The 8,497-nt window shown below is 42.0% G+C and overlaps 1 protein-coding gene across 6 annotated transcripts in view; it reads left to right on the forward strand.

The window, feature by feature from the left end:
- NCOA1 (nuclear receptor coactivator 1) overlaps positions 1–8,497 on the forward strand; it is a 393,895-nt gene that overhangs the window by 343,616 nt on the left and 41,782 nt on the right. The gene's annotated exons all lie outside the window — the stretch shown is intronic.

Raw genomic sequence — 8,497 nt, forward strand, 5'->3', positions numbered from 1 at the left:
TATTATTATTATTATTATTATTATTATTATTATTATTATTATTATTATTAAAGTTTATTTATACAGCGCTGTAAATATACACAGCGCTTTGCATAATGACAGTCAAATACAATTAAAAGCCTGCCTATGGCATACAGTCTAAAAACAAAACAAATAATTAGAACATCTTAAAATGATAATAAACAGTAAATTGTAAAACAAAACACCTTCAAACACATGTTCGATGGTAAGGAACATTGGGTATTGCAGTCCAACAGCTGTAGGGCCACAAATCTAAAATCGTGAGCCCTTTCCTTTCTGATTGTTCAGTTTACAGAAACTTTGTTTCATGTGCAAAATTATTCAGAATATTATGTATAACATTATCTTCAGGCCACGTGCATCAGGTGTCTATGAAACATCAATGGATTTTGTGTTTAGACTTAGGTCCCATCTTCAAGATATCTTATTAAGTCTATGCAAATATTCCAAAAATCCAAAAAACTCTGAAATCCAAAACACTTGCACCCCCAAAGCATTTCAAATGAGGGAGACTCAACCTATATCTCAGATAAGGTTTCCAGAATGAAAGCTAGAGAGGGCTCCTAGCCTTATAAAGGTTGGGTAAAAAAGGAAATTTCAGCAAGTGTGGTTTCTTATGCAACCGGGGAAGAACAGCTGCTGAAATTCCCTCTCCCGCTTTTCATTCCAGCAGCCCTGTCTACCAGCCGTTGGTTATCTTTATGGCTGAGACTATAAATCCTTTTCATTAGCTCATTGTTTTTGTAGACTGTCCTGGTTTTTGTCTTTTCTCGCTCTCTGCTTTCTTTTTCATTGCTGTTTTCAAGAGCTACTGGGATCTGAGGCACTCTCCAATAAACAAATAATAATTTGTTTGTTATTACTGAATCATTCTAGCAATTATAGTTATTACTAAATTGTTTCTTTAAATGTTACCTGAACACCCCCCTCATCTTTATACTTCTTTAATTATTCCACTATAATTTCCAAAAACCCAGTAACACCACAAGCACACAGTCATGATAAAACCAAAAAGCAGCAAAAACAATGAAAACAGGTGTATTTACCTGACACCAGTCTGACTACCTTTGGTGCCAGTTTTTCCAGCTCTTTTAGCAGTAGTTTTAATAACAGTTTTGATCTTGTCTAGCCTGACACTGCCCTGGAGAGCTGTTGCTACCGTCATTGACTAGTAAGCCACAAGGGGTAGAATGGACAAAGTAGACTTGCTCTATACGGTCAGCCCTCCTTATCCACAGATCTATGGATTCAAACATCCAAAGTTTGAAAATATTCCAAAATATATAAATTCTGAAAAGCAAGCCTTGATTTTATATAAGGGATAACATTTTATTATCCATTGTATTTAATGGGACTTGAGCATCCGTGGATTTTAATGTCCACAGAGAGCCCTGGAACCAAACCCATCGCATGCCAAGGGCCCACTGTACTTCCTAGTTGCTATTCTGTTTTTCCTTATTTTTATATATGCACACGCAAACACATAAAGCAAACCAACATAGACAGACAGACAGACCTACCCACCCACACATCATTCTTATAAATGTATACATTTACAGTGCTCTATAAATAAAGCATAATAATAATAATAATAATAATAATAATAATAATAATGTGTACACCATTTTGCTTTTGATTGAATCATAGAATCGTAGAGTTGGAAGAGACCACTAGTTGGCTGTTTTTTAGGGTTGAAAAACAGGACAGCAGTGCAAAGAATCTTTTCCTTTTGGCGGCAGAGAGGTTGCTAAACTGAGGAAATGTGCTAATTGCTTAGGAATACTTCTCTCTTCTGTGTCAGTATATTAAAATCCACAGCAGATGGGTCTTCAAATAGATTTAGGTTTGCCACTGTGTTTTTAATAATTTCTCCCAAGAGCTGCTGGCCCTTGCTCTCCCACTCCTGCCTACACCAAACGGAACCTGAAATGGTGCTTCTCTCAGCCTCAGACCCCCTTCTGCAATATGGGGACAACAGGATCGCTTTGAGAGAATCCTTTATATGCTTAGAAAAGTAAAATATACATTTAGATTGATATTGTTATTCTTCTACCTGGGCCTGATGTGGAGAGCAAAATTGGGATTAGGAAAAGCCTCCATTTCCATCCTTTTTATTAAGAAGGATTGGGGGTTGTCGGTTGGTTTCTTTCTTTTATCTTTCTTAATCCTGCCATTACTGAGGGTTCGGGTTTCTTGCTTCCCATCCCGCTACAGTATTTCTTTCCCCCTCTATCTGTTTTTTGTTGTCGTTGTGTGCCTTCAGGTCATTTCTGACTTACCCTAAGGGATCTGTCATGGGGTTTTCTTGGCAAGATTTGTTCAAAGAAAGTTTGCCATTGCCTTCCCCTGAGGCTGAGAGAGAGTGACTTGCCCAAGGTCACCCAGTGGGTTTCACAACTAAACTGGGAATCAAAGCCTGGTCTCCAGAGTCCTAGGAAATTATCACACGGAGGCTTACCTTCACTAAAACGTGGCTAAATCATTAAAAAACCACGACAGTGTGATCCCCAGTCACGCTTGTTCCCATGATTAAATTGTCATGGAGGCGTCCTGCTCCTCTCCTGTCATCAAAGCATTGGCGCAGCAGCCATTTCTCCAATAATGGGATCTTCCGTTATTAGAGAAATGGCTGCTGCACAAACACTTTGATGATGGGAGAGGAGCAGGACGCTTCCATGACAATTTAATCATGGGAAACAAACACAACTGGCAATCACACTGTTGCAGTTTTTGAACGATTTAGCCATGTTTTAGCAGTGGTGAGCCTCCATGTGATAATCACCATAGTCAAACCACTATGTTTCTGTTTAGTTGGATCTGAGTCCTTTTACTAGGCCCTTTTAGAGGAGGTCCATTGAATCAGTGGTTACTTGATAAGTCAGCATGTTCCATTGACTTGGGGCTAAATGTTAGGTGTAATCTTCAGGATCTTTAAAGCCAGCCTGACTGTGCCTGGAAATGGTATCCGTCTCTCTGCTCTGAGGTGGATTTTTGCAAAGTAAATGGGCAATTAAAGCAACAGATTGCCTCGGGGATTATAGTGCAATATATTCCTGCAGTCACTGATGGTTGTCTTAGAAGGAGATTGCTGTGGTCTTCTTCACCTGTTGAGCGCAAGAGTGTAAGTGACCCCTTCTTTCTTGAAGCAATGTGGTGTCACAATGATTTCTCATTACACCATTTCCCTTTTCAGATTGTCTGATGAGATCACCTTCCCATTTTCAAGCCAGTTTCTCAATCCTTCTTCCTTTGTTGAGAGACTTGCTAAATTGGAGAATGTGTGTCAGTGCAAGAGACAGGGGAGAGGGGCAGGGGATGGAAAAGGAGAATGGAATAATCTAAGCAGACAGGGCTGTCTTTTGCAGTTTTTCTTGAAGAAATCTGGAACAAATGATTGAAGATGGGTCTTGGGAAGCAGGGGGGGGGTCTTTTGAGCAAGTGAGAAATAGAGATCCTACATCAATGCCCATCTTCAGCTAGGAGAAGGGCAAGTGAAAGAGATCCCACAAAGACTGGCGGATTGGAGGAGGATCCCTCCGAATCTGTGTGAACCTCTTTTTCAAGAACGCAAGAAAAATTGAATCCATTGGGAGGCAGGAGTGGCCGAGGGATTCCAGGCAGATCAGTCCAATTGTACTGTGTAAGCAACCTGAACCTATATTTGGTGCAGCAGTGAATTTAGAATTTGGAGACATATGCAACAGATGCCAACCCTGAGCTCATCTGATGCAGTTGCTTGGAGCTGGCAAACCCATTTGAACTGGCCTCCTTTCAGGAGAGGGAGATGTTAGTGAAGATTCCAGGCAGTGGAAGGTCAAGCGTTGTTTGGAGCTGCAAGGCATCATTACATCAGAGATGGGCAAAGTGCAACCATGAGTGAGACACAGCCCCCCACAGCCGTTTTTATGATCTTCAGGACCCTGCCAAATAGCCTCTGTGGATGGGGGCATTTTCACTATGCTTTAGACCAAAGAATGGCCTTTTTTGAAATGGGAAATGAACAGGAAGTGACTTCTGCTCACTTCTTTTTAAATGGGCCAGATTGCAGTGGAAGGCCAGTTGGCCCTTTGCTGCCATCACCTTTGCCTTTGAAAATAATGAGGAACCACCTGATCTCACTGGAGGGAGCAACTCAGATAGGTCCCAAACCCATGACACTGAGATCCTTTATTGCAATGTTCTCAGTATTTGTACAGTTGCCAAAATGCTTGAGTGGGATTCCTTCACCGGGGCAATTGGATGTTGCAGTAGCTGGCTCAAAAGGAACAGAAACAAAATCATAATAATCTCAAAATATAAACATACCAAAAATGTAAAAACAGCAGAACAAGATAAACCAGCTAGCATCACATTTTAAAAATGCTCGGGCAAATAAATTTTAAGCTGATGCTGAAGGGAATGTAGTATCTGATCTTGCCAAGCATTTTGAAGGTGAGCCTTCCAGAGAATGAGAAAGGCAGAGTTTCTTGTTCTATTTTAGCAAGGTCTTGCTGGCCATGCAAAGAAGGAGCAGGCAAAAATTGCACCTTTTGTGGAAAGCAATGAACAAAATATGTCCACTTTTTTTCTTGAGCAGACCAGCCAGAGATGGATGCACTTGGTCTACTGGTCTACAGCCGTACTTCTCAGGCAGAGTTGGTGGACTGGCAATTTTTATTTATTTGTTTATTTTAAAATTGCCTAATGTGCCAGAGACCAGCAACATACTTTTGCTCATTGGGTATAACTCTCTCTTAGAAACTCTCCAGGGACTGGGAGCTGATGGCTTGTGGAGTGATACCGGTCCACAGACTACCATTTTGAGTATCACTTCTCTGTAGCAACCGCCCCCAACTTGGGGGCCTCCAGATGTGTTGAACTGTAGAATAGAATCAAAGTTGGAAGGGACCACAAGGACCATCTGTCCCAACCCACTGCCATGCAGGAATACACGACTAAAGCACTCCTGAAAGATATCCATCCAATCTCTGTTAGAGGACCCCTAAAGATGGAGAGCCCATTGCCCATCAAGGCAGCCCATTCCACTATGCAAACAGCTCTTCCAGTAAAAAGGTTCTGCCTAATGTTTAGATGTAATCTCTTTCTTATAATTTAAGCCCACTGATTGCATTCTGGTCTCTGGAGCACTAGAAAACAAACTCACTCCATCTTCTATTATTTCTTTATTTCTTTATTGCATTTATATCCCACCCTTTTCAGAAAATGGGATCTATGTGACATACCTTCGGATATTTAAGGATGGCTATCATGTCACCTGTCAGCTTCTCTTTCCCAAGTTAAACATCCCCAGCTCCCTAAGTCATTCCTCATAAGGTTTGGCATCCAGACCTTTGACCGTCTTGGCTGCTCTTCTCTGATCTTCAACTGCCATCATTTGGCTGGGGAAATCAGAGGTGCTGAGGTTCAACACATTGCCATTCTCGAGAGTGCCAGATTGGCGAAAGCTGTCCTGCAGCAGGCTCTTGGTTCTGTAATGGTTCCTTTTGTGTGTGTGTTTGTTACTGAGTCAGCCTTTCCAACATCTTGATATGTGGGTGCGTGAGAGTTGAAATGTCTTGTTTCCAAACTGGAAGAGCCTCTGCTTGAAAGTCAGCTCATCTCACTTTGCCAATGTTTTCACTCACATAATGTTTCTGGATGTTCACTTCTTCATTTTAGTCCCGGAAGTGCTATCACTTTCTGGATCAAATAGGATGCAATGAATAGTCCTGATGTACTTTTTCCTTGTTGCATTATGATGTTGGACTTATCTGATTTTCCCAAGTACTCTGTGAACCTCAAACTGTCCAGTGCAACTGCTCAAGTCATGCTCTGTGTTGTGGTTTCAAATCCAGTGAATAAAATGAATGAATGCTTTAAAGAAGTTAATAAATAAAATGCCAGCCAGAATAGAACCAGTAGGTGAGAGTGATGGGCCAGTGACCTGACACAATAAGGCACCTTCCTGTGCTAGACACCCAGACAACTGCCTGGTTGCCTGGGACAAACAAGAAGGACCTTCCAGTAACTAGAATTGTTCCTTTTGAGCCATCTTAGGCCTGTTACAGACTGCCAAAATAAAGCTGCTTCTGGTCTCTTTGGAGGTATGCTGTTTAAATGATGCATGCATCCTAAGAATCCAGAAGCTGCACCAAAGCTGCCCTCCAGTGCTTAGGAATGGAGTGTGGCTTTGGCGTGACCTCTGGACTCTTAGGACCCATGCATCATTTAAATAGCATACCTCCAAAGAGTCCCGAAGCAGCTTTATTTTGGCAGTCTGTAACAGGCCTTAGATTAAGTAGGTAGGGTCTTTCAGAATGGTCTTTTTACAAAATAAATAGCATTCACCTATTCTGCTGCAGCAGCATCACACTACTAATTCAGATTCAATTTACCATCAGCAATAATCCCAAGGTCTTTTTGTGTGTGTGTGGATTTTTTGGGCTATGTGGCCATGTTCTAGAAGAGTTTATTCCTGACGTTTTGCCAGCATCTGTGGCTGGCATCTTCAGAGCCTTTGACTTCACAAATCCCAAGGTCCTTTTCACATGTAGTACTTGTGAGCCAAGTATCTTCCATCCTATACCTGTGAAAAGGTCTATACATTTTCACAGGTATAGGATGGAAGATATTTGTCTCACAAGTACTAGCAGTGTGATGCTGCAGCAGAATAGGTGAATGTTATTTTAGCCTGCCATAATAGAAGCGGCGTTTCCAAGTCAAAGAAAGTAATACTCCTTTATTCTACACTGGTCAGGCCTCATTTGAAATCCTGCATTCGATTCTGAGTATCTCATTTTAAGAAGGATATACACATGTTGAAGCAGGCTCAGAGAAGGGCAACAAGGATGGTAAGACTTGTGGAGAACAAAACATAGGAGGAAAACTGAAGGAGATGGTAGGGATGCTTTAGCTGGAGATCCTGCATTGAGCAGGGGGTTGGACTCTATGACCTCTGGGGGAACTCTTCCAAATTTATGATTCAAAGGCCTGTTACAGACAGCCAAAATAAAGGTGCTTCGAGTCACAGTGGAGGTATGGTGTTTCAATGATGCATGTGTCCTAAGACTCCAGAAGCCACACCAAAGCCACACTCTAGTCCTTAGGGCTGGAGCGTGGCTTTGGTGCAACTTCTGGACTCTTAGGACGCATGCATCATTGAAACACCATACCTCCACTGTGACTCGAAGCAGCTTTATTTTGGCTGTCTGTAACAGGCCTATGATTCAGTTGTTAAATCCTGTACTTGAGAAAGGTTGCCCTCCTGGTGCCAGTACTGTGCCTTCCTGGTTGGCACCAGGTGAATGCTTCCTTTCTCTCTGCATTTTAGCACATTTGATTTGAAAACTTGAATGTCTGGTGAATGCTATAACTTATCTGGAGTTTCTAGGTTTCTGGGCTTTTTTATTTTTAACTTGGGTGTTTTGTTTGTATCTACTTCTTGTAATCCTTCATGAAGATGAGCAGAAACATAACTTTAACTTCTTCGTGGTCTCTGTGATTCACATCGAATTCTTGACACCTGTCCAGACCATCTTCTTCCGAAACCTCTAGAGCTAGTTCTCCTTGGCTGACACACACACACACACACACCGCACCACAAATGCTCAGTTGTAATTCTTGCTCAGACCCCCCAGTTCTATTTCATCCACTGTTGTGGCCGCAGCATAAGGATCTTCACTGCATTAACTGCTTTTCTTTGGCATCTTTTCCTGATTTTCCCCTTGGATTATGGCATCTACAGCGTTTTTCAAGAGGTGTGTCTCCTGTGGTAAGAAGATCCCCCATTCAAAGTGCCTCTGTTGCTTGGGGGAGACCCAAGTTGTGAATAAGTGCTCCTGTTGTAGAGCCTTTCCCCACCAGGACACTTCAAACAAGTTTTCACATTTGAAAGCCCCTCTTTGAGCGCCAATACTGCTGCCCTTGCTGCCCAATGGTCTGCACAGGCACAGAGGAGTGAGTTCACAGGTGACCACCCTTAAGAACCACAGTTGCAGGTAATCAGCCTGCATTTTGTGATGATTTTACTGTAAAGCCCTGGCAGTTTTCTACTGCAAATGCAACCTAGAAATGATCTAAACCATGACTGGAGAATTGCATCTGTGTGGAGGGACCCCAAGGCCACAGTGGCACATCTCCAGAAAGCTAGAGGTCACGTCATGTCACTTCCAGTTTCATTTGTGGTGAAAATTGGCCATTTTTCTAAAGTTGGTTGTTTGGTGGGTTGGTTTTGAGGTCTTGTGAGGACTTAAAGTAAGATAATTACTGTGTTTTCGAGCTGTTTTGTGGTAGTTTGGGGATAATATTTCTCCTCCTTGTTTGTTTGTTTGTTTGTTTGTTTGTTTTGTGGGAAAAGATAGGTTGGGAACTTTTAAAAGGGGGTTGTACCCTGTGGGACACACTTTCCCCATTCCTGAACTGAACAAAATGGATGACTATGTCTCACAGTATTCCTTCTATGGCAGAGTTATTTCATCTCCCTAGGTCTCTGATTGCA

This window comes from Sceloporus undulatus, chromosome 1 (genome assembly GCF_019175285.1).
Source record: "Sceloporus undulatus isolate JIND9_A2432 ecotype Alabama chromosome 1, SceUnd_v1.1, whole genome shotgun sequence".
In the NCBI taxonomy this organism is placed as follows: Eukaryota; Metazoa; Chordata; class Lepidosauria; order Squamata; family Phrynosomatidae; genus Sceloporus; species Sceloporus undulatus.